At 42.8% G+C, this 26078-nt stretch overlaps 1 protein-coding gene across 3 annotated transcripts in view; it reads left to right on the top strand.

The window, feature by feature from the left end:
* Window positions 1–262: 262 nt before the first annotated feature.
* FYN (FYN proto-oncogene, Src family tyrosine kinase) overlaps window positions 263–26078 on the top strand; it is a 138727-nt gene continuing 112911 nt past the window's right edge. Inside the window, exon 1 of one of the 3 annotated variants that reach the window (XM_059467436.1) lies at window positions 263–573. The gene's annotated coding sequence lies outside the window, so the exon portion shown is untranslated. The remainder of the gene's footprint in view (window positions 574–26078) is intronic. The other 2 variants (XM_059467437.1, XM_059467438.1) reach the window with 2 other exon arrangements.

Raw genomic sequence — 26078 nt, forward strand, 5'->3', positions numbered from 1 at the left:
GCGGCCGCTGCTCGGGGGCGTCGGTGGGCGCTGCCCGCCCGCGGCCGCGCGCCCCGCCTCCCCCGCCGCCCGCCAATCAGAGTGGCGGCTGCTGCGGGCCGCGCCCCGCCATTGGCCGCCGCCGCTGTCAGTCAGGGGCCGCCCCCGCGGAGGGGCGAGGCGGGCGGGGGGTGCCGGCTCCGAGCGGGGCCGGGCGGCGGCGGCGGCGGCGCTGCGGTTGCGCCATCTGTCAGAGCCCCGGCGGGAGGGAGGGAGCGCCCGAGCCGCGCTCGCCCGGGCGGAGCGGAGGCGAGGCGAGGCAGCAGCGGCAGCGCGGACAGCCCGTGAGAGCTCATCCCTGCCCAGGCTGCGGCTGTGCCGCCTCACGGAGCCGCCGCCTCCGCGCCCGGCCGCGGCTCGACGCAGCGCGTCCGCCCCGGGAGAGGCAGCGGCGCCCGGAGCGGCGCCCCTCGCTGCGGGCGGGCGGGCGGGGGCAGCCGGCGGAGGAGCGGAGCGAGGAGGATGCGAGTGCGGCGGCGCCGCCCCGGCCCCGCGCTGCGCTGAGCTGAGCCGAGCCAAGCCGAGCCGCCTCAGGTAACGGAGGGGCCGGAGCAGCGGGGGCGGGGGGATGCATGCATGCATGCAAGGATGGATGGATGGATGGATGGGTGGATAGATGGATGGATGGATGCTGCGGCGGGTCTGTTTCCTTTGTGCGCCCGAGCGCTGGCGGGGTGCGGGGGCTCCCGGCGAGGGGAGGCGGCCGCGCTGCTGCGGGTCTCCCCCACGCAGGAACACGCGGACCCCGCGGCCGCAGCGCGGGCAGGGCCGGGGCAGCCCCTGCGTGCTCGGGGGTCGCGGTGCCGCTGCCCCCCGCCCCCGAGGGCGCCGGCCGGGGAGCGGGGAGGGGGCGCAGCACAGGGACGTATTTGTTGTCGCCGAACTGCGAAAAAGGGGAGGGGGGAGGAATAAATAAAAAGACCTTCTCTCCCTCTGAAATAAATCGTATAGGATTTGCGCGTCTGTGACAAAGGCCTCTTTCAGGGAAGAAAGAAGGGACGCACAAAATGCCCAAGGGTGGTAGGATGTGAAAAGAGGCTTGTTTCTTGTGTCTCCCCTAGAGCCTCTCTGTTCCTTCCCAGACGAGGCCGCTGATCTGGTGCCAGTTTCTTTTCAGCTACATTTGAGATTAGGGAGAGATACCAAACGCCACACCATGGGTGCCAGCGTTTTGCTGCGTCTGCAGAGCCACGGTGTACGTGTCGCCCGACCTCCTTAATAATGCTCAGTTTGGCCTCTGCTTCCTCGGGATCTCGCCCGGTTTCTGCTCTCTGTGGGTTCTGCGTGTGCGTGAGCGCTGGGAGAGGGCTGGCCAGGGAAGGGGTCACTTTGTGGGGACAAGCCCATGGTACCTCGGTCCCTTCAGCAGTGACGGGGAGGGCAGCGCTGAGTAGGTGCTGGTGGAGAAGGTTTGGGCTGAGTGGAAAGCAGCCCTCTGCAGTTGCTCATCCGTCACTCTGATATGCTCTGATTCTTAAAACGCTAAATAACGAGTGACCAGGGCGGACCGGGCTTTTGAAATGCACAAGACTGGGAACGCCTTTGAGACCTTGTCATTTTCCTCCTTGTATACAACCTCCTTAACTCCCACATCCTTCCTTCCACCATCCCTGCAGCTGTAACACTTTTTAGTATCTCCTTCCCACACCCCTTTTTGTTTTCTTTTTTTCTTTTCCTTTTTTCCTTTTTTTCTTTTTGTCTTGATGTGTTTCTAACTAGCGTTCTGGAAGCTGAGAACAGTTGCAGGTGAAGATCTGTTTGTTTACATGCTGGTGGAGGAAGTGTTTTCATTAGGGTTGACTCGCCTGGTCTCCCATGAGGAGGAACAGTAAGCTAAAGGGACACTGTCAACTTGAAATCCAGAGAATGTGCGTGATGAATGGAGAGCTGTGTCCAATATTACACCCACCGTTGAGCTCCCTGCTGGAGATCTGTGGTTTTTATAAGCCTGTCTTCTGACTGTGTGGGTTGGTCATGCAGTGAAGGAGTAAAAACACACTTCAAACAAAGTCCTGTTAAGTGAACAAAGGAGTGCAGAAGAAAAATACCAGAGTGGGAAGGGAGGGAAGGCAACATCTCCAACTTCTCAGTTACATCCACTGTACCCACTGCTTGACCCAGTGGGAAACTGGAGGGGCTACAGTTCATTTTTACAGTTGCACATTTATTTAGTATCGCTAAAGTGGAAAGGTTGTTACTTTTGCCCCAGTGGTTCAGGAGTTTTCAGCACCTTGATGTGTGTACTCAGAAAACTAGTAGCACTTGATGGATGTCAGTAGGTCAGTGTCTTTTCACAATATAAGAACAATTTTAAGAATGGTATCTCTCGTGAAAAAACATTGGGTTCCTTCTTGTGCCCTTTTTACCCCATAAAGTTATAATTTTGATGAAAAAGAGAAAGATTGCCTAATTAATGCTTTAGAAATTTGTATTTTGTTGATAGTAGGCTGCAGATTTGTTGAAATGTTCAGATGCTTCTTAGAGGGTGCCTGTAAGCATCCTTCCACTCCACCTCCAACAAATTACTGCCTCATCTGCGTGGCTTGTCTTTGGCAAAAGAAACAATTTTCAATACAAAGTTGTCTGATGGTAGGCCACTGGCTGTGGTGTTTTGTGGTTTATGCTTCAGGCATGTTATTTCAGAAACTCTGTGTTGCCTGCTGGTGAAAAACACAGTGGCATAAAATTCCAGTTAAGTATAAAACTCTGAACAGCCTTCTCTGGAAATTATTTTGGTGTTGAGTAAATACATGTCTTCAGTGAGGGACAAATGGCTTTGGCATATGAGCATGGCAGTCAGTGTAAGCCAGAAATGAATAAGCTGGTGTAAAGAAGTTGGATATTGATCATTTTAACAAGTGTCTTTAAAAGTTAGGACCCCGTGGTAAATTTCTATTGAGTAAGAAAATGAGTATTCATATGAGTAAGAAAAACATTGCTGAGGAACTTTTTATTTTTGACAGACTACAACAGATTCCACAATACCTTCATGTGAAATAGCTAAATGGTGTCATCTGAAATCATGAGTGGAGTCTGATATGATGAGGGCCTCTGTGAGCACTGGCCCTGTGGCTTAGCTGAATACACTAATCTGGACATGGTGTCGTCAGCACTGATTTACAGTGTAATAAAATTGTGGCCAAGGTGAGTGAAAACTGCCCAGCACATTTGTGATGATTTCACACTGTAATATGGTAATATGGTACATCTACAGTATCATATGTTTAATTGTGTAAAGGAAAGTATAGAGGTGTTTTTCATCTTATGCCCAATTACTTTTATTTAACCAGCACCTTCACTCTTCTGTCTTGCTGCATTACTGTGCTTTTTACTTCAGGGAGAAAAAGAATTGGAGGCATGTGCTTTCCCTTCGTCCTTCTCTCTGGGGTGCACATTAATATTTGATTCAAACTTGTTCTGTAAAGTTCTGCTTAATTCAGTTTGGGCACTACTTTGAATGTATAATAGTGGTGTTTGTTTGTGTCATGGGCAGTGCTTTGTAATTTGCTTTATGGGCAAGTCTGCTGCCGGCAGTGTGTATTGTCAAAGTGACCTTCCTTTCAGAGGGAGAAAACCAGTAACTCCTGGCCCTCTCCCACCCCTGCAGCTCCCGCAGAAGTGTCTTCACAAGTCCCTTTGACCCATTACTCCAAAACCAGGACTTGTACCGACAAATCTGGTTCACCCGAGCAGTCTCATTGAAATCCAGCAATTAAGGATTCCTTTGGTGACAAAAGGCCCACGGATCTGTATTGTGCAAGTCAGCCATTTACTTGAGGCGAAACCCGCAAAAGCGTTTGTGTGCCTCCGTGAGGAGCACCCTGAGCTGTGATCCCTGGAGACGTGGCTCTCCTGAACCAGGGATGTGGCTGCTTGCTGTGCCGTGCTGAATGCACTGTGCACCTCAGAGCTGAGTTCCCAGCAGCCAGGGAAATGCTGCCAGGGCCACCCAGTGCAAAGTGCCTCAGAAGGAGCTGAAACTTCAGGGCTGCATCGTTCACCTCAGAAGGAGCTGAAACTTCAGGGCTGCATCTGCCTGCCTGCTGGGTGTCTCACTTGTACCCTGGTGGCTTAAGGTTAGCTATTAGAGGCTAAAAATTTTGGTGAGGTAGCAATAATTTATATATATATTAAAAAAAGAAAACACACCAAAACCCCAAACAAACAAACAAAACCCCCTGACAAATTACAAAACACAAACAAACAAACAAACAAAAAACCCCAGCCAGCTTTGCATTTCAGTAGACGATAAACATGCAGGTGTAGAAGAATTGGGATTTCTAGCATTTGCATCCTGCCATGGGTTTTGCCCTTAGTGCCTGAGTTGCAGACAGAGGAATGACAGGTGCAGATGAAACATGAAAGGCTGAAGCTGTTTCGGTGCACGCGGGGTGTGTGTGGCTCTCCTTGGGGAGCGAGAGCCCCGTTAGCGCCGTGCTCCAGGGCAGCCTCGCCTGCTGCCTCGGGCAGGGCTCTGGTTTCGGGCAGGCAGTCTGCCTCCTGCTTTGACAGTGGTCAGGTGAAACCTGTCCGTGGGAGGTGTCCTTGAGCCCTGAAACTGGGAACAGGCCTGACCTTACAGGCGTTGCAGTACCCTGTTGCTGTCCTTGCCACTGGCTGCAGGAAAACAATCGCATTTTGTAGGGCTTTTTTGGAACTTTAGTTCACTTGGAACGGAAACAAAATTGAACGATATCACTGCTTTTACTGGGGGAGGTGAAAAATCATATTATTTCAAGTCAGTCAAAACATGATGCCTCATCTTGCTTCTGACTGTTCTAAATGGTAACTTGCTGTGAAAGCAAGGATTTCAACTCAAAATACTGCCACCTGTTTGGAGCAAAATAGAACCTCTGACACCTTGACTTTTTACTGGAGTATAAAATCAGCAGCAGTTTTACAGAGCTTTAAGGTGTCGATAGAACTAAATCATCTGGCAGAAAATGACTGTCCGATTTTTCTTGACCAGCTCTATTCCTTGTATACCATGAATTTGAATGAATGTTTTTAATCTGAAAAAGCTATCAAAAAAGATAGCCTGGCAATATCAACTGATTTGAATTACATGGTCCAGGTTAAATCTTTTTTCCAAGAGGGATGAAGACAGCAGATTAATTTTAAACTTGCCCTTCCTAAGATGCAGCTCCTTTTTTGTATCAAAGACATCCCAGTTTGAATGGATTATGTTGGTTGTGACAAGGTGCTATGGGGAGAGGTTAGCCCACATTTTCCTGCCCAGCTTCTCCTGATTCAGAGAAGTCTTGCAGCTCTGAAAGTTGCCTCTCCCACACTATAATTTTTTAAAGTATCTGTGAGTAATAATCCTTCTTGCTTAAGACAGAAACCTAAATTTTTAGAACAAGTTCACTGATGTTCATTATACTGAGATGTGGTTTAATGTGGTGAACTCTACAAGGCAGCAGCAAAACATGTGAGAATGTTTTGATGAGAAAGGGGAAGGTGACCCTTCTGTGCTTATTTGTTTTGCTCTGTTTTGGTGGATTTTTTAGGAGGCAACAATGACTGGAGGCCTTTTCTGGCCTAGGGAAATTCTTTGTTCCATCCTGCTTTAGGTTCGCTGTGGCTACAACCAGAAAGGAGGGATGTTGGGAAGCGGCTGTGAGTGATGTGTTCAGTGCTTTGACGTAGAAAGGATGCCAGTCAGAGCTCCTCAGAGGAGCCAGAGACACTTTTAATAGTACTGAATCCTGTGCTGTGAGAGCAGCTAGTCTGCTCTCCCCAAGACAAAGGCACTATCACCAACCAGCCCTGAACAGAAAGACTGCACCTCACATAGCTCACTTTGCTTCCCAGCTCTTGGCATGGCCTCTGGAAGATCATCTGCACATCCTCCAAGCTCCCTTGCAGCGGCTCTGGGAGCTCTAAAAGACAGATCAACATCTAAAGCTTTGGCTCTGTAAGGACAGTTATAACCTGAAACTGGGACCTTACATGTCAGACAAATTGTACCATCAGTACTGAAGCTTCCATAAATGCTTGGAAAGTATAGTTTTATTCACCAAAGCGTAAGTAAAACAGTGGTGAATTTGGAAAGTGTTTTGAAGCTGAAAGTGATGGTAATGGCACCAGGACAATGTATGAAGAAGGGGAGGAGTAGCAGGGTGGAGGGACATTGAACAGACCGAGGGAAGAGCTGGCTGAAGCAGGCAGAGGAAGCTGCCCTTGTGTGTGTATGATTGAGGACATTTGCTTTAACAGAAAAGAAGTGTTTGGCACCATTTTAACATGAAAATAACTCTTGTTTTAGTGATTTTGGGAGGAGTAAGGAGGAAACCTCAAATGATTGGCTTGGCTTACATGAAATATCTTCTCTGTTTAAAATTGTCCTTTTCCTCTTGGCTCCAGTTTTCCTCTGTTAACAGATCTGACCAAAATAGTTCTCGAGTCTTTTTGGTATAGTCCAAGTAGAAAATATTTTTGCCAGATAATCTCAATCACGGCAGGTCTAAATTTGCTATATTCTCTATACAGAGAAGTTAAACAGCCTGTGAAAATGAAGATTAATCTTAAATGCCCATTCAGGTTTGTGCTTTTTTAAAGAAAAACTTTACTATTCCATGACAGTTCCCTAGTGGCCTGTCTGGTGATTCCTAGCATCCTTTTACTTTACAATTTCAATTATTTTACTTGTTGGGGGTGGGGTTGGGTCTTTTGGTTTTGCTGTTTTTTTTAACAAATAAACTTTAACATTCATTTGAAGGCTTTTTATTGTATGAATAAAGACCTTTCAACCTCCCTTGTTTTTGAACAACCTGTGTGTGAAAGAGCACTTTGCGTAACGTTGATCTTTGACTTGCAGCTGTACCACTTACAAAAAAGACAGCTCTGAAAGTTTTCCTGGCATGACTTTGGAATATCATGCATTTCCTGTCTTGGCTGCTGATAACAATGTACAGATAATTGTGTTGAGTTTTGATTTTTTTATTATTTTTTAACATGTATTTTGGGTTTTCTCCCCCTTTGCACCTGACCTTTAAACCACAGAGTTGCCCTGGGGCTTATAGTTGAAGTTGATGCTCTTGCCCAGAATAATTGAGAAGAATTGTTGTTGGTTGCTTCAGAAGTTCTCCAAGCCAGAAGCCACCACAGTGGGTGATGAAAGTGCTGGGCACACAGCTTCATCCCATACCTGGTCATTCCTTAGGGCTTAGCAGAGGAGACCAGCTCACAGCCCTGTTTGGAAGATGGTGATGTCCTCCAGCTGCTTTCACCCCAGGGACAGAGGGGGAGAGCAGGTGTAAGCAAAACAAACTTCACACCCTTAAAAGAGAGGATATTTGTTTGTTCTTGGGACTGGTTTTTCTTTATGGGCACCCCTCACCAGGCAGCTATGATATGTTTTTTTTTTCCAAGAAAAAAGAGCATCTCTGAGACTTGGTATGGAAACTTCTGTCATATGAGAAGGCAATTAGACTGTTTTCTTGTCTTAAACTATATGTAAATGCTCAGGTTTTGTTCTTGGTGATGAGGTTAATGGTGGAGAGACTTTATTATGGTGAAGTTCATGACTTCTTGCACGTTTTTAGGACTTCCTGTGAACAGGTCCTTTTGCATGCTGTCACTGTATGCCAATAAATTTTGAATTACAGAGAGGGAGCCCATATCCAGCAACATTTTTGTCCAAAGATCAACAAAAATGCCAGTTCTGCTGCCTGTCTTCTCTGGGAAGCAACTGAAAACTCCTAAATTTCCTTCTGGGGTTAATCTGTGAGATAGCCAACAGATTATGAAATTTTTGGATGTTATCAGTCTGTGCAGCATTTAAATTGGTGATTTCATCAAGAAACACTCTCACTCCCATTTCCAAATTAATTGAAAATGTTTTGCTGGTCTCTCTCTCTTCAAGAAGGAGTAAAACTATTTAAAATTAATATTTTAAATAGTACAGTATCTGAGGTTATTAATAATTTTAATTTACAGTCTTTAGCCAAATATGCAGGCCTTTCTTTCCAAATATTAAATTCTCCAGGTATCTTTGAATGATCAGTGATTTTTATATTCATAAGACCTCATACTTTGGACTTCTGAAGAGAAATAGCTATTGGATTTTTATTTTATTTTTATTTTTTTAATATCTCTTCTATTTTATTCAGAAAGGCTGAGGCAAACCACCTTTAAAAGGAGAAAAAAAGCATTTAATGAAACCTATTGTACTAGTTGTAGTCACTGTTGAAAAACTTTGTAAGGCCATCAGCCTACAACTGGGATAAGATCAGTGTGCAGGAGCTGACAAACTGAAGAGCCAGATTTAACTCTCAGTGTAGCAGGCTGTATGCTCTCAAAAAACACCACACATAGCATTGACTACAATTTCTTTTGAACACCTCTCTAGGAGTTTCTCTTTTGTAGGAAAAGTGGTGAGCCCAAAAATTTGACTGAGAAGAGAGCTGCTAAATGTTGTGACCTTGTGGAAGAAACATCCCCTGCACTTGAAGGTCGGAAGTGACCTTTTGTGCACGGGGGGAGGTGGAAGACAAGCACTGAGTGTCTTTCTTGCTTAGGGCAGCATTACTGGCCTGTCTGAAAACTGCAGAACTCCTTGTCCTAGTGTTCAAGTGGGGCTGCCAAAAAGGAACAAATAGGGCTGCAGATAAAAGTGTGCAGGGAAGACTGTGTCCCTTTTCCTCCCCCTCAGTCATGGCAGGCAGGGTGGGGAGAGCATCGCTTTGCACTGCTTGATGACTCGGCATTCACAGAAATTTGCTGCTGGCCCTGTAAAAAGTTTTTAAAAAATCTTGCATTTAATTTTTTTTTTTTTTTAAACCACTGACCATCAGTGTGATTCAGTGACTTCTTTAAGGGTGAGGTAACCTTGTCTCTGCTCTTCCTTATATTTTCAGCAAATCTTAGTTCAAAATCATGAGGTTACATTGTTGGGGTTGGGGGATTTTTTTTTTCCTCCCTGTGCAATAGAGTTAGTAGGCAGTTCTGCTTTATGAAGCTGAGTGTACAGATGTAGGTGTTAAACGAGTCAGCCTAATCTTGCTTTTGTGGTCAACTCCTCCATGATTTGTCATCTCAGTTGGTATCTTGCAGAAGATAGCTGTCATCCTTTAGATAGTGCTGGTGTGGCACAGCAGGACTATGCTGAGAACAATCTGCATTGCTTTGGCTTTATTTCCTTGGGTAGGGCAAGTTTGGGACCCGAGATACCCAAGTGCCTTCACGGTGGGCAGAGGAGCTCACGTGTGAGATTCAGGAGAGCCCCAGGGGCCCAGAGGAACAGTGTGCTCGTGTGCCTGCACTGCTTCCAGGACCACTGTGACATGTTTGTGGTTGCTGTGGGTGTATTTGTGTGGTGTTGTAGAGGCTGTGCTTCACTTCTGGACATAAAAAATAAGAGACGAGAGAACAATGACCAGAAAGAGTGGATTAATAGATGAATGTTCATTTTCATAGCATCAAACTACTCAAACTAGCTTTTTGAAAAATTTTAACTAAACTTATTATTTTTTAGTATTATTGGGGTTTTTTTTTGTTTTTTTTTACATTATCTGCCCCACGAAAGACAAGGATTATTATTATTATATTACACTATTATGTTCCATAGGATCTTCAGCTAAAACAGCTACCCACAAACTTTGAGGTGACAAGTGCTATGATAGTATGCAATGATGCTGTGATGGTATGCAATGTTTATTTTCAATCTACCTTGTTTAGAGAAGCATGCATTCAAATTGTATCATTGTAAGAATTTGAGAGTAATTCTTGGTGAACAAGGTCTTACCAAAGTAAACTAGTGCAGACAGCTTGTGGTTCAAGTTTAATTTTGAAGTTTTTATACATATCTGTGGATTTCTTAATGCCACTGGAGTTGTTGACACTCTCTTCCAAAAGTGAAATATCACAGAAATATTAAGAAAATGCAGGTGTAAGCAACTCTGCAAAGGGAATAAAATCTGTTTGCCGATAATGTAGGTACCCAAAACTGAGATAAGAATTTCTTCTATAATCAGCAGTTGCCACTGTGAGGTATAATTTCTGAGAAAATATCTTGAAAATGGCAGTCAAAGCACATCATGTAGATTTACTTCATGATTGTTGGTATGGGAACTTGCTAAACATTTTTAAATTGTGACAAGTATGTAGCTTTGAACTCTTTCACATCATACTTTAAGAAGGAGGTGGAAGACAATGGGGAGAAACGACTAATGTTGTTTAAAGGAGTGATCACCTATGTGTTTTTTACCCAATCATATTGTAAAAAATTATTTTCTGTAACTGATCTCTCTAGAGATAACAGATGTCTTTCTAGAACTACTTTTTTACTAGCTTTTTCATTAAACTACTTTTTAACAGTTTTTCTAACATCTCTGAGGTGAGCTGTAGGTTTGAAGGAAATAACCTCCCTGAACAGAACAGGAGTAACTTCAAAGCCAGGGCCTCATCCAGGCAGGTTTGGAGTATCTCCCAGGACAGACTGAACAGACCCAGCTCTCAATCTCGCCTTCAGATGTCAAGTGCTGCAGCAGCTTTGTGGACACGCACTGGACTCACTCCAGTACATCAGTCTTTCTTTCCCCAGGACTCCCAAAGCAGACCGAGTGCTCCAGATGTGGTCTCCCAAATGCTGCAGAGAGAGGAATAATTACTTCACTCCTCCTGTCGGCTAATTAAACTGCTTATTTGGTGCCAGATCTTCAGTTGCTGCCAGTTATCTTCATTTCCCTCAAGCTGGAGCTGGTGGAAACTCTCCCTTAGAGGAGAGTATTTCCAGGCTCCATCACCTCAAAAAGAGCTAAAGCAGTGGTGGTCCTCTGATTAAGTTCCACAAAGGATGTGACCAATCCAGTGTTTGTGTACAGAAAACTGCAAAGGTTTTCAATTTCCTTCTAGTGCATTTTTTGCACCAGTCCTTCATGGTTCATACTGCAATATAACCTGAAACTGTATAACCTGATAAAATCTGTATCACATTTTGGTTAAAACAGTGAAGAAAATGCATATAGTAAACAGCATATGCAGAGATGCATTGTGTGCATTCTGTTTGTTTTCCTGGCAGTACTTTGGCTATTAGCTAAGTTACCTGATTTAAAGTTAATGTTTGGTAGCAAATATGAGGATTGAACTAAGAGTTGTGCCACCCAGGTGAGCCTCATGGGAGCTGTGGGACAAAAACTTGTGCTTAAAATTTTATATCCAGAAGGTGTTTTCTACTTCACTAGATTTCTGAGGCTCTGTCATTGTGAGTGGGCTGTTATAGGTGTCTGACGTACTGCATGTGATTTGCTGTAGTTTGTGTTTTTTAAGGTCTAATCTTCCTACACTATTTGATTCTTTTTTTCCAAACACCCACAAAATGAAAATTTCATGATTAGTGGTTTAAGTACTGAAATTATTATTTGAAAAAACACGGAACAACTGGAGTACAAGATAAACCATCAGCAAACCTGTGCACGTGGGACTTATCCTGCAGTTGTTGCTGCTTCTAAGAGAGTGTGGCTCACATCACCTTGCTCAGAAGTCCAGTGTGGGAGATCAGCTGAAGGTGTAGGTTTTATACCTGCATGTACCTGCTTTAATGTGTAATATATTAATGTTTAGTTTAGGAAATTCTGGCTCACTGGTAGCTGTGGCACAGTGTCTGAGGTGTTGAGTGTGTGCTGAGAGCTGCTTGACTGACTGGTGGTCAGGGAGATGGCTGGGCTGAGTTCTTGGTGTGCCTGGAGGATCTCCTGGGTATCTATTCCACCAAAGAAAAAGGAAGCCTTAACAGCCCATTGGTGTAAAAGGAAATGGTAGAGAGGTTTGAGCAGGGGAAGATTGCCAAGGGAGGGGAAATGTCAGGCTGCTCTCTTTTCTTTTCTTTTTTCTCTTTTCTCTTTTCTTTTCTTTTCTTTTCTTTTCTTTTCTTTTCTTTTCTTTTCTTTTCTTTTCTTTTCTTTTCTTTTCTTTTCTTTTCTTTTCTTTTCTTTTCTTTTCTTTTCTTTTCTTTTCTTTTCTTTTCTTTTCTTTTCTTTTCCCTTTAATATTTATTCCCACCAGAGAAGTTGTTCAAAGTCTCCCTTCCTACTCTGGCTGTTGCTACCACTGTTTTCCTCCTCTGATTTTTCTTTGGGTGTTTGTTCTAGCTCTGTGGCACTGTCTATGGCTGACAGAAGCTCTTTTAGTGGTCCCTCTTTCATCTGTTCTGTTCCCATACCCCTGCTTACAGCAATCATGTCTCCATGTTTGCTTACCTTGTTCTTCTCCACTGCTCGCCTTCCTTGCCTTACCTGTGAATCCTCTCATCTCCCAACACAAATAAGCTGTTTATCCCTGAGCTAATGGGTGTTCACAATGCTCTGATCATAATGTTGCAGGACTGCTTATATTCACGGTGATTAAAAATTAAAAAGACGGATTACTTTTTTGCCCAGCCCAGAAAATTAGTTGTATTTTTTTCACTCAGTACAGCTATCACTGTAGGTTGAGTTGTTTGCAGCTCAGAGTGAGCAAGAGGCCCCTCCTGGTTTTGAAACAACCCTTGGGTTACACAGCTCATTCAGGTGACTGAGGCATTGTTACAGAGCAGAATGACTTGTGAAAGAGATATTTCAAAGTGGAGGCTTACTACTAATCTGATCACTGGTTTGTGTGGACAGAGGGGGAGTTTTGCCTGTTCACAGTAAATAATGGGCACACATTCCCCCCCCCCCCCGACCCCTTGGGGACACATCCTCCCCAGGTACTAGTGGCAGTGCTGGTGAGCAGCTCTTGCCATGGCCGCTCAGGTGAGGTTCACCAGCTCAGAAGGGTGCATGCTTTTATTTATTTGCTTTTATTTAATCAGAAATTAGGGTCACTTGGCCCAGTATTTAAGCTCTCGTGGGGGAGAGAGTGAGAGTTGAAAGTATTCAGAATTTTTGTTCCAGTTTTGATTTTAGTCATGTGAAGAGCTTGGAAGCTTTCTGGTGTTTGGTTGCATCTTGAGTAAAATAGTTCCAATGGCAAGATGAGGGGGATGTGTTTCAACTCACATTTAATATTTTTTTAAATGGGCTGTGCAAGATTAAACTTAGGTTATTGTCAACAAGATAGAGAAGTCAAAAACTCCTTTTCTGAAGAATGTGATGTGTATTATCTTGGTAGAAACTTTGGGACATGAGGCAACAAACAGCACTGAGTGCAGGAGATCAGTACCTACTCCAGACAATGCCAGCACCTTTAGTCTTCTTCATCATAGCCTTGAGTAAAATTTGGATGGTGGCAAGACCAGAAGCCAGTGTTACCAGTCTTAAATATTTAAATACTTGAGTGGTTTTGGAGGAGAGAAGGAAGGGGTGGGAGTTTAGAGCTAGAGATATTACATATTCATTTGGCCACTGAGGTCCAAGGTAGTGTGGTGGTTGCTGCTGCTGCTCAAGATCTCAAAGGTGACTATCTTTTTCTTATGGAATAAATGTGTGTGCACTTGTCAACACCTTCTAATTAAATCGAACACATTCAAATTGTGTTGGAGGTCGGCTCCACCAGTGTGACTCAGGTATTTTTAATATATATATACTTCGATTGCTCTGTCTGGAAGACTAGTTGTTAGAGCTGATTTGTGGCTGATCTATGCTGTTTTGAAATTGCTGATGCATAAATGGGCGTAGTAGAGGCTGATCCTAAAAATGTTCCTAATTTTCTTATGTTAATGCTGGCAGATGTTTCTAAGCAATACACTGACTTCTTTGTATATTGTTTTTAATCTCTTAAAAAAAAATAAACAAGGGAAATCCTCTATAAAAGGAGTGGTAGGAGCTGGAGCATTGCTCAGTATGAAGCATTTAACACTATTTTCTCTTCCCTGTTTTAAAGTAGTTAAGGCATTATCAGTGCTGTCCAAACAGACAAGCCCACTGACTCCCCGTGCCCTCACCCTTCCACCCAGCCAAATCTCCAACCCTCCTGGAGATACAGATGCCCTCCAGGATAACTGACCTTGGCTGTTCAAGCACACTGCCAGCCTGTGTGCAACATGTGTATGAACCAAAAATGTCAGAAATGGTCCTTTCATCTTATAGATGTGAGTCAGGGTTTTTTTTTTCTCCTCTTCTTGTGACTTTATTCTCTGACAAGCGTGTGGTGGCTTACTGCTTGAAAAGCGGCACCTTGGGGTTTCACCCAGAGCACATCAGGTATTGACTGCTGCTTTAAGGGGGCTTCTTATTCCCTCTGGTTCCTTGGTGTAGGAATTTCAATGCCCTTTTGTCAAGAATTACTTTGTAGGAACTTAAAAGAGCAATTACCACATATGCTAAAGAGGCAAAGTAAGGCATACACTGTATTAAAACAAAAGGATTGGGAGGATCTCAAGTAACTTTATCTCTGAATCATAATTTTGCAAACTACCTTTGCTGATATGCTTAAATCTGAGTGCATGCCACATGCTTGGACTAGAGGTGTAGTACCTGCCATTGCCTGTATATATAGCTAACTGGTTTTGAAAACTTTTTCCTTTGAGTTTTGGTTTTTGGGGGAGTGGGAGAACATGTTGAAGCCATCTTACCCCTTTTTGACTCAAAGGAAGAGAGATCTGGATGATGATTTATATTAATTAGCAATGGCTGAACCTAGAAGAAAAGCAGCATAAACTACAGCCTTCTTGGCAGTAGTTTTGTTGTGTTTTCAGGGCGTTTTTTTTTCTTTACCTGATGTTCACAAGAAACTGCTAACCTAATTTTGGTATTCCTATGAGAGCTCATTTGTGATGACTTGCCAGAATTCCTCAAATAAATTTGAAGTTCCTTGTTGGCACCTGTGGTTTGGGTTTCTTTGCTTCAGTTTTTAATACCAATTCTTTTTTTTTTTTTCTTTTTGCCTGTGTACAAATTTGCATTCTTATCAAGCAATCTAAGAATAATAGGAAGTATAAGAAATTACTTGGGTTTGCATAATGAATATTTGAAGATTCTTTCTACTTCTATGGCTTTCTGAAACTGTACCTTCGGTCTCCTGTCCTTGTAGTGTGAGGGACCACACAGTACAGCTGTCTGTGTATTGCAAAATTTAAAAAGTATTAAGAGTAGAGTGAGGGTTTTAGTATAGCAAAGAAATAAATGTTAAAAGCATAGATTTCTGTATATTTTGGTTCTTGTAGGCATAAGTCTTAAGCAGTTTGTTCACTTGTCCCTCAAACTTGTGAGTCTTTTGATGTCTCAGAGTAAATATGAAGGTGATTGTGAATGATATTCATGACCAATGTTTTTCAGAAGAGGCAGGTGTGTAGAGGAGACTCTGCTTTTAACCCTCCTGAAGGGACTCTCCAACTTGGTGCTTGTGGATGTCAAACACCTGGGTGCTGCCAGACCAAGTCAGCATGTATGCTCTGCTTGACCAGCCATAGCTCTTCTCTCACCTTTTCAGGGTGGCAGGAAACATGGAGCAAAAGGGAAGGTGAAAGGGAAGCCTCAATGACACAACTAACTAGGCAGTAAAGGGGAGAACAAGAGGATGCATTAGTAAGAAACAGAGCTTTGTTGGCCTAGGGATTACAACTTGATATTTAAATTCAGTGACCCTTGTTTCTAGGAAGTTCAAATGGTAACTGCTAGATACCTGAAGTAACAATCTAATTTTTTAAAATTTTTTCAATGCAGAATCTTTATCAGCAGATTTATTTATCAAGCTTTTATAGAGCAAAAGTAACCCAAGCCACTTGAACACACAATGTTCTACAGAGGATTTGAAAACCTGATAGCCAGTTTGCCTTCTAGGCATACCCAGCAATCTCCCAGACTTGCTCCACCAGCCATTCATGGCATTTTAGTGGCATTACTTGGCTGCATCTGCATCTCAGTAATGTTCCTCCTCGAGTTTGTTGGAAAAATAGTTGACTGGTGTGTCAGCCTTACTCTATTTAAATTCACATGGGTAGTACCCAGAATGTGTAATTTTCAGTCTCTTCTTCCTAGGAGAAGAGATTTTTAATGTCCCAAAAAAGATGTATCCCTTTCATTCTCCAGAAGTTCAGGAACTGTCTGCTTGATCTCTTTGCGGTCTTGCTGGTTTGATTTCAGTGACAGTTATGGAAACTACTTGGTATAAGAAAAGTTTAGGCGTGAATTGAGCAGAACGGGGAGCAGACAAAACTTTTCATTCTGTTTGCAGGCTGAGGTTTCTATGTCTGTGCTTTATTCTAGAAGTTTTGGCTGGGGCCAGCCCTTTCCTCTGGGAGTATCATGCTCTGACATTTCATATTTGTTCTGCATTTTCAACAGCAACAGACATACCAGCCAACATGCTGCTTTTTTTCTTTACTTCTTCTGCTTTTACTGGAATTGAGATAAATTCATCCTCTAGAGAAAAAGAAAAAAGAAGGAGGGAGGGGAGAGAAAGAAATAGATTGCTGCAATTTTGGGTGCTGAGAAACTTGGTGTTTCTTGAGACTTCCTGTAAGCATTGAATGGTTTGTCACTTTTGTTAACCACTCTATTTGTGAGTAAGAATCCTGCATTAGTTCTCATTGAGTAGAACTGGACAAATTGTGCCATCTTGGCTTAAACTGATATTATCTTTTATTGAACTGATACAGTGAAAAGGATTCATCTGCACATATGTGAGCTCTAATATCTTTATTCAAGGTTGGACAGAATTTTGGGGTGTTTTTTGTTTGGTTTGGGTTTGGTTTGGCTTTTTATGTGTTACTGGTCTGGGGCCTGCCCTTCTGCTGGATGCTGCTGAGGTGGACACTCATTAGTTGCTCTGGATTACATGGTTTGTTTTGGGTTTACCCTCCTGCAGGCTGCTCACACCTAGGCAGCTGGCTTTGGCTGGGGTGTTGGCCTTGCTCCTGGTGAAAAGGGTAAAGGGGGATGTAGGTGTCTGTCCATCTGTCCACACTGCTGTCAGCAGAGTTCCTGGGCTGGCAGGTTGGTGCAAAGGCATCCTGCAGTTGTAGGCTGGCTGAGCTGCAGACACTGAGTGTGGATTCTTACCATGACACCCTGAACCTCCAGAAGATTTAACAGGCTACTCGCATCCAGTAGAACTCCTTCTTTTCTTCCCAGTGATCTCCCCCTAAATTGCTATGCAGATGTGTCTAGAAGAAAAATAAAACGCACACAGTAATTTGTTTTTATAATCTTCTCTGTGTTATATATTTGAGGAGTCTGCTAATGGATGTCCAGAGCAGATGATTTCCCAGCTACTTCAGAGAGTTAGAAATTTGCAGTTGCAAATTTCTGTTGTCTTTTGAAAGGGAGTTCCTATGGGCCTCATAGAGGAGAGTGGAGTGTTTGGAGATGTGTGGCTTCTAAGGTATTGCCAGTACTTCTACACTAATAACCTGCTGCTTCTGTGAGGGAAATTGGTCTTCTTAAGTACAGAAGAATAGCCTTGAGTTGCCAGCTCAGTTGCAAATAATTGCGCAGAGCTTTCCAGCTGCTGTTGGAGTGTGTACATCAGCAGTGTTCAGTAATGGTGCTAAGTGGGAGGAGTGCCCACCCATCATCTCTGCCAAGTATCTCTCATGGCTTTTTGCAGTGTCTGTATCCAGAACTGACACAACATGTATGTATTTACATCAGCACTGACTCAGGCTGCCTCTTAAACCACAAAGCACACAGGCATGTTGAAATAAGGGCGGGCAGAAGCCAGCTGAGGTTTTGTGAGTCTTGCTTTCCTGAGAACAGCCTCTGAGAGTGACACAAAACTGTGCATGGTAGAAATTTAAGATATGCAGGGGTCTTAAATCATTCCAGTCCTAATGGCACAAGTTAGGATACAGTGAATGCAGTTCACTGCCGATTTCCAGAGAGTTCAGGGGAAGGGCATCTCCAACTGCTCTCTCCACCCTTTGGTTATTGGAGAGATTTTAATATCTAGCTGTCATCAGTATTTGCACAAAGCATCTCTGTTACCTTCAGTGTACTCAGGGAAACAGCAGACCATAAGGGAACAGGTCCTGGAAGCTTGTCTGTTCCTGCCTGTATTTCTTGTGCAAGTAAAATGCACTGTCACTTTGTAAAAGCCTTCCTCATCTTTCAAGGCTGCTCATGTGTTCCTTTCTCATTCTCTCCTTTTTTTAATCATCCTGACCAATTCCTCTAGCCTCTCTGATTCTGTTTTCCAGCAGAGTAAAAACTTTAAACCAAGTTGAGCAAGAAGTTACGGATTACAGAGTCTCTTTTGTCTAATCTGGAAGTAATTGAACTGAAGTTTTGAGGGCTTGGGCTCTTCCTTCTGCAGGTAGCAACAACCCATGAAATCTGTTGATAAATGGTGTGTACCCCTTGCCGTCCCCCTTGACTGTGGTTAACCCAGCAGTAAAAACAGCATGAAGTTTCCCTTTTCTCCCTGAGTTTAAAAAGGAGAGACTGTGCATCAGCCTGCTGATTAATCACAAGCACTCATATGATGAGAACTTCTCAGGGGATGGGAAACATTTACTTTTAACAATCTTAAAATAGTCTTGTTTCAAATAATATTTCCTTGGGTTTTATTTTTTTCCTGATGTCAAGGATGCTTAAGTGCTTGCAGTACCAGTGTTTGTGTGTTACAGTTCAGGTTTTAGTTGCCTGATGTGATCCTGGGCTTTCCAGCTGAGAAGATCCTTGTTTACTTTAGTGCCCGGTGGAGCAGACCAAGGCAGCAGCAGGAGAGATTGTCTCCTGTTGTATCACAGCTTCACCTGTTGCAGGAGCTGGGAGGTGCTGCATGAAAGCAGTGGGGAGGTTTGGAGGAAGGGAAAGGCAAGAACCTGCTGGGCATCTGGGCAAGAGGCTCCACTTAAGCATACTTTGTTAAGAGAAGTGACTTATTTTGCTGCATTGCAATCCAATAAACTCTGGGATGGCAGGAGAAGTGTCAAGTTAGTGCAGCTGCAAAGGAAGTCAATGGGCTCATTGCTGTGGATGTACTGAATAATCGGGCCTTGGTTTTCTCTCAAACTGGGCACCTAAAGAACTTGGGAGTTTATCTTGTCTTTGTCATTAAGTATCAATAATACTCCTGGTGTCTTAGGATGCTATAAAAAAATGCATGCTTTGTGAGGGAGAACTCATGTGCTGAGCAGTGCAGGGACCCATGAGTGAGCTGGTTGTGTTTCTGGAGCAAGCTGAGAAGATCACTCTGTAAAATGACAGTGAATGTCAAAAGGGAAAAAAAAGTATTAGACATCCACATTGAATAAGCACCAGCCTTTTTTGGCACTGAACAGGAAACTGCTCTTATGGGAAGCTTTCCATGTGACCATGTAATTAAGAGCTTCATCACAGTAAAGTCTTGGGCAAGCTGGGGGAGGGCAGGCAAATGCCAGTGGCACAACCAGTGACAGCTCTGGGAGGTCTGGGGTTTGGTGCATAACTTCATACATAGCCTTAATATTTTTGTCATGCCAAGGTGTGTAACTGGTCTTTTGTCACAAATCTGCAGTGAGATGGGGAGAGCAAAAGCTGAGGCTTTCTCTTGTTCAGGTATGAAGCAGCACACTCACTAACCAGAGAGGTCTCTGCGAACTGGTGTTGCAAGTCAGCACACGTGAACCACAGCAATTTGCTGCTGCCTGCAGTGCTTGTGGCAAAGATGACAAACCAGCCTTTGTGAGCGAGAAACCAGCGAGGCACAGTGCGGAGTGGAAATTGGGGGCTGGTGGGAGGGCAGGCGTGCAGGCTCCTCACCTCTGCCTTCCTGTGGCTGCCAGGGGGGTACACTGTACACCTGTGTGTGTGGGTGTGTGTGGGTGTGTGTGCGTGGGGAATGCTCTGAGCCACAGGCTGGCTTCCCAAGCACCCCGCGGGTTACAGACACCATGGTTTGCTCGACAAGGAAGCCTGGCACCCTGGAAAGAGCTTACAAATGGGACTTCTGTTTTTCTAACTACCTGGCTCTAGTTTGGGGTGACCAGAGTGGTTTTGGTTCTTTTTGGTTTTGGTTCGAGTTTTTTTGGGGTTTTTTTTTGTTTTTAACACTAATATTTAGGACTTCAGTTTGTACGGTGCTAAGAGCTCTTCTGTCAAAGAATGTGAAGCAGCTCTTTGTATGAAATCTTACTGTCCTTTACAGGTAATACAAAGCAGAGTCAGAACATAAACAAGTGATCCCGTGTCTGTCAGCACTGATACTCTGTTTTATTTTAAACCTAATTATACTTGAAAGGTGTAGGGGAAATTGAGAACTTGACTTTTGTCACTTATCAGTACAATCTTAATTAACCATCAGCACCTTTTTTCGTGGATTTCTACAAAGAGCTCAGTCCTACGATCTCACTTACCTCGTCTCTTTTGACAGTTAATACTCTCAGGTTAATTTCTCTTAACTTTATAATATAGTTTATCATCTGTTTAAAAATAAGAGGTAGAAACTTCTGAAAGCTGTTTGGGCTCCTTGCATGTCAAAGGACAAACTCATCAAGCTGTCCTTTTCTGACTCTCAGCAATAGGCTTCAAGGATATATATAAATCTCTCTACTGTGGCAGTGGGGTGATAGGATATTGTGAAATGCACTAGTGCTGGTGAATGAGATTATAGAAGGAACAGAAGACATTAAAGGATGAAACTACATACAAATTTTACTTGCTAAATGAGGTGTTTGTAAATGAGCCTTTTGTTAAATGTGAACTGAAATTTTTTGTTGTTTTTGCTGACAGAGTGGAAGTAGGAGGCATTAAAACAGTCATTGAACAGCTGGCACGTGTCAATCCGAAAAAAATATAATAGAACCAAAAAGGTTGTGTTCTTTTGTCTTTTTCAAAAATTTCTAGTTTTCAGTGTTACAATGACTTTTACCTTGAACATGACAGGTTTGACAAACTGTGAGAGATATTGAAAGTTGTTGGGGTTTTCCACTTTATTTTTTCCTTTCGTTTTTTTGGGGGGGGGGGGGGATTTTGTTGTTCTTTGTTATGTTTTGATACTGCTACCCTGGTTTTAGAAGAAAGGACAGGATTGTTAGAGGAGGTCAGTGGTGAGGAGATCTTTTTTGGCAATTTTATTTGGCAATTTGACTTTTATTTGAAGTAAAGATATTTTTAAAGCCACAAACCAGCATTTGAGTCATATAATTTCTGGTGTGTTTGTATAAGCTACTTATGAATTATAATAAAAAAAAGAAAATCCTGAGAAGCCCATGGTCAGTAGTGTTTGGACACTTGATAAAACACTTAAAAGAGTCCAAAGAAATAATAAAAATGCAATCACATCCTGTGCCTGTTAACATTATTGTATGAGTAAAAGCTGGTTCAATGCCTGTACTGCATGTCCCCAACACAATGTTGATGACATTTTGAGAGAAGTGGGTAAACATTTATACTGTGCTCTGAGAAAAGGTTACCTGAAAGCCTTTTGATGGAACTTGGATTTGCAATTTCAGTTTTGTTTCTTTAAACAGACAAAAAAACCAAAACCAAACCAACCCCAGGTCAGTTGTGTCTGTGAGAGGTTTTCTTCCTTGGGCTTAATGGAGCAAATCATAAGTGATATATATGTATAATAGATGTTGTATCATTGCTTCTGGACTTAAATATATTAATATTTATTTAAGACTATATTCATATTCTTCAACATACTAATAGTAAGAGATTTTGAGAAATTCCATGCTGCTTGTGATTGTAACTTTAAGAAAAAATCCATTTGTGTTTAATGCCACAACTTGCCAGAGTGTACACTTACTGAACTGAAAGGAACACGTATCCTGTGACTGGTTTCCTGTGAACCACAGAGGGCAGAAGTCTTTTCCACTGTCATTTTGTCTGTTGGTGTAAAATAGAGATTATCTGCTGTCTGCCATTTCCTCTTCTCCCTCCATCTCTATTTCTTTCTGGGGAGAGGGGGAAATAAATTTTCTGTCTTGTGCAGATGTTAGCACTGCAGGGAGCCTCTCTCTCTCCAGCTTCAGGAAGCATTTCCCAAATGGACTGTATGGTCCTTTGTCTTTTATTTCTTTCTATTTGGTTTTATTTAGGATCATTAGTGTTTTGTGCTGACAAATTTTACTACATGCCAGTGCTATGTGTTTGTGGAAGAGTAATCGTGGTGATTCATTTTGGAGGCACTCGTATTAAAACAGCACATGAAGGAAAAATTATTCAATTTAAAATTTTTGAAATACAGCTCTAGTGCATTTGCCTCAGAGTCCAGGAAAGGTGCTTTTAAGCAAGTTTACAGTAGCACATATTGTACTGCTGTGTGACCAAAGAATCTGTGTGACAAAAACATTGTGAGAAGATGACATGTCCATGGTATTGAGAGTTTCACTTCTTTGAGAGCTGAAATTTTCTACTTTCTATTCATTAAGACCTCTTTCATTCCACCTGTGGAGTGGGATGAAACCCAGACTTCAATCTTCTTGTGTCTCAGTACAATGAAAATCTTGCTTGCAAAACTCCCCTGAAGCCTATAAGGAGGAAGCACCATGTCTATATAATTTTCAAACACTTTTAAGGATCAGAAATAATTCAAATGGGATTTCAATTTATCTTTAAATGTTTTTCCTTGCCCTCTCCCCCACCAACCCAGTGGTCTGCAATACCAATGTTTCCACTCCCAGACAGAGCTGCAGCCTAGGCTAGTTGGGGAGGTCAGGGAATGAAACAGAGTGAAAACCACATTGACTTACTTGGTGTTCAGGAAAAAAGTGGTGTCAGTGGAACATTCAGGACAGACACTGCTTGTGCTGTTTAGTCTTGGAAGGAAAAGTCTTATCTATCTGCAAAGTGAGGGATCTTTGTGCCAGTCACAAGTCCTGAAATAACCAGTACTTGCAAGTTCTAGTCCCACTTTGTTCTTTTGGTGCTTACTTGCAATCAAATTGCATTTCAGTAGTATCTCTCCTGATTTTTAGAGCTCATAGAAAGCTCAAGTAGTAAATGAAAACCTTCATGCATGTTAATAAAGTGGACAATAAAGGGATTGTGAACCCTCCTGTGAACCTGCTGAAGTCAGGAAATCAGTAGTGACAAAGAAGGTGCTGTTTCTTGCAAACAAAGTACAGTTTAAGTGGAATGGTATTATAGCCCTTGCAAGGAGCAAAGAAATGAAGATCCACTGACAAAAACTTACTAGAAATCATGTGCTTGCAATATTTGCAATATTTCCTTTTCTGTGCTGCTTCCCTGCCTTCCTCAGTGGAGGCTGTTTATTTATATGGAAATAAAACCTGTTTCTGTCATTGAGGTGGACCAATGTTGTCTGCCAGGGCACAGCTGCAGCCAGCACTCTTTTTGAAAGAAACAACTCTAGTGGGGCGCTTCTATTCCAAGGTAAAGGAGAAACAGCAGCAGGGTCCAGGTGGGGCTGGCTTTCTTGTTTGGGTTTTGTTTTGTTCCTCCAGTGTGTGTTACAGGAGGTGCTGGGGGCAGAGATGCCCAAAAGGGCTCTGAGCAGAGCAGCAGGCAGCAGAACACAAACAAGCCTGGGAGTTTGAGCAGGCGTCTGTTGGAACATGGGTGAGGTGAGACAGAGAATTTGGGTGGGGTTTTGTTGGTCTTTTGGTTTGGAGGGGGGTTTTAATAAAGGTTGAAGAAAGGCTCAAGGGTGGAGAGTGAATACAAAAAATACAGCCAGGACAAGAGAGCATCTACAGAAGGCAGAAACTGTAAAGATAAAGCCAATAGTGTAGTCATGAAATGAGCGAAAACCCACAGTCCTGTATGTAATTACTCCTGTATCTAATTAATAACAGTGGGTTGAATCCAAGAAGTCAAATGGAGTTTTTTAAAAAAAAAAACTTGAGTGCTTTACACTCATTGACCAGAAGGCTGGATGGTTGCGTTATTATAAAATGTAGGCATATGCATTTTGGTATTTCAGAAAGTGCTTTTGCTTAGAATATAGCAGGCTGGAACTTTTTTGTTTAACTCGGTTTATTACTAGAGAGTGGCATAATGGTTTCTGCATTGTCCTTATGCTAAGACTGGTGAGACAGAGGAGAAGATGCTGAAATACAGAAATGCTGAGTCAAGCTGAGGGCAGAACAGCTCAGAACAGCAGGCATGGAGGTGGCTACAGACAGGAGGAGGATACAAGGCCTTGAAGAGGGATTGAATTGGGAGAGGAAAGCAAGAGGCAGCTTAATGTCTTGTTTAATTTGTGAAAGTGTTTGGCAGTTTATTTCTACACATATCTTTGCTTTATCAACCATACACATTGTAATTGCAAGTTCATTGACAAAATGCTTGATTGAGAGCTAGGAGAGTTGGCAGCAGAAGTCTCAACTGGTGGGAGAAAAGATGAGAATTTTTATTTGGAAGATGCAAATTGAAGGTGGTACTGAGAGGAAAAGTTGCTGTGCAAGGGATTTTTCTGGTGTCTGCCTGGGAGAGTAAAATCTAAAAATAAAAATAAAAAGGAAGAAAGAGAAACATGCTTTGTTGAAGTGTGAGGGAAGAGATTTGGACAGTGAACAAATATCAAAGTTCAGACCCACAAGTCAGATCAGACTTGCTCAAGCTGTTGTAGTTTTCCAAGACAAGTTATTGAAGTGGATGACAGGCAGGTGAAGTGCTTTCTACTGGAAAGGAATGGGAATCTCTGCACGAGAAGCAGGGGACAGTCTCCTTTCTCCTGCCATCCACAAGACAGCATCCCTCTGGGGAATGGGAGAGAAGCTGGATTTTCTGGGTTTGTGACTTATAGGGGCAGAAGATCTGATTAAACTGATAGGAGACACACTTAGTGTTTCACAAGCTCAGTTTCATAAATCAGTGGATGAGCTATTTTTGAAAAATCAGACCCCACTGCAGAAGGCAGGATCGTCTCTCACATCCATCTGAAGTAGAGAGGCTTTGGCTTCCAAGGACATTTTCTTACCACAGTGATGGTGGAGCTTTGGTATAAGTGTCTCTTTGTGAGAGGGACAAAGTTGCCCCAAAGCTACTAAGGTGAAGAGCAAGTTAATCTTCCCTGAACCAGAGCTGTGGGCCAGGAGCTGTGGCATTTTACATATTACTTGGGATAGGAAAACCTGGCAGCCTCTCTGCCTGCTGGTCCATACATACACATGCCAAAATGTCAGCACAGTTCTCCATAGTTGTAGCTGCCTTGGAGTGGGGGATGTGCTGCTGTAGGGCTCTCTGGTTTGTTCTCAGTTGCTTCATAGTCCTTTCTTGGGTTAACACGTGGAGGCATTCGGGTTTTTTGCATTTTGGTGGGGTTTTTTTGGAAAGCTGTGGTCTGCAGCAGAGGGGAAGGAGCAGTGAGTAGCGTCAGGGAATGGGAGACAGCCAGGGGTGGACTTAGCTGTACAAACTCCCATCTGTCCTTCTCCAGTAGGAAAGCAGCATAATGGCAGTAACTTTCCTTTAATCCTCTCTGCCTTTATCTCAAGATAAACTGTAAAATTCAAAGTATCGAATAAAGGCATTGCATAAAGGGCAACTATTGCTGCACCCTGGAGCATGATGTGCAGCACAATGGAAAACTCTTTAGCAAACCTGGAAATCACAGTGAGGAAATAGGACAAATGTTCAAAAATGCTTTTAATTAACTTGCATTATCAGTAACTGCTCTGAGTTGGTTTCTCATTTAAAATTTCAATCTAGAGGTCCTTTTGACTGGAGTATTTCATCATTATTGCTGCAATTTCGCTTTTGCAATTGGGACACTTCAAAAGTGATGGCCTTTACTATCTGAGAAAAAGCTGCCCCAAGTTCTGGCTTTTAAAGCTTAAAACATATTCTGATATAAATGAGGAAAGCATAGCTTTGCTATGAATCTTACTTTTTTTGTTTGAGGAAGTTGGGATGTTTTTATATTTATTTAGATACTGATGTTTTAAAATTTGCATACAGTTCTTTGAAATTCCACCTTTTATTGCCACAAATGTAATTTTTGGTTCAAAATGAAGAATGATAAATACTTTTCCAGGAGTCTGGAGCTCAAGGATTAATGTGGTTGAACTAGTTAAATGTTAAATCTACTCAAAGTAAAGCTGCACAGAGACTGCAAATGTTCTTGCATGCAAGTAAATCCTTTTTATATTGAGTCTGGTTTGCTAAAGATGTAACTGCTCTGCCAGCTTGTTCTGTACAGATAAGTTATATATGTTAAAGGCACTCTATCTTAGGGTACTGTATTTGCTGTTCCTATTAATGCTGAGCTGAGATTGCAGTTTAATT

The sequence above is a fragment of the Ammospiza nelsoni genome, chromosome 3 (genome assembly GCF_027579445.1).
Source record: "Ammospiza nelsoni isolate bAmmNel1 chromosome 3, bAmmNel1.pri, whole genome shotgun sequence".
NCBI classification, from domain to species: domain Eukaryota; kingdom Metazoa; phylum Chordata; class Aves; order Passeriformes; family Passerellidae; genus Ammospiza; species Ammospiza nelsoni.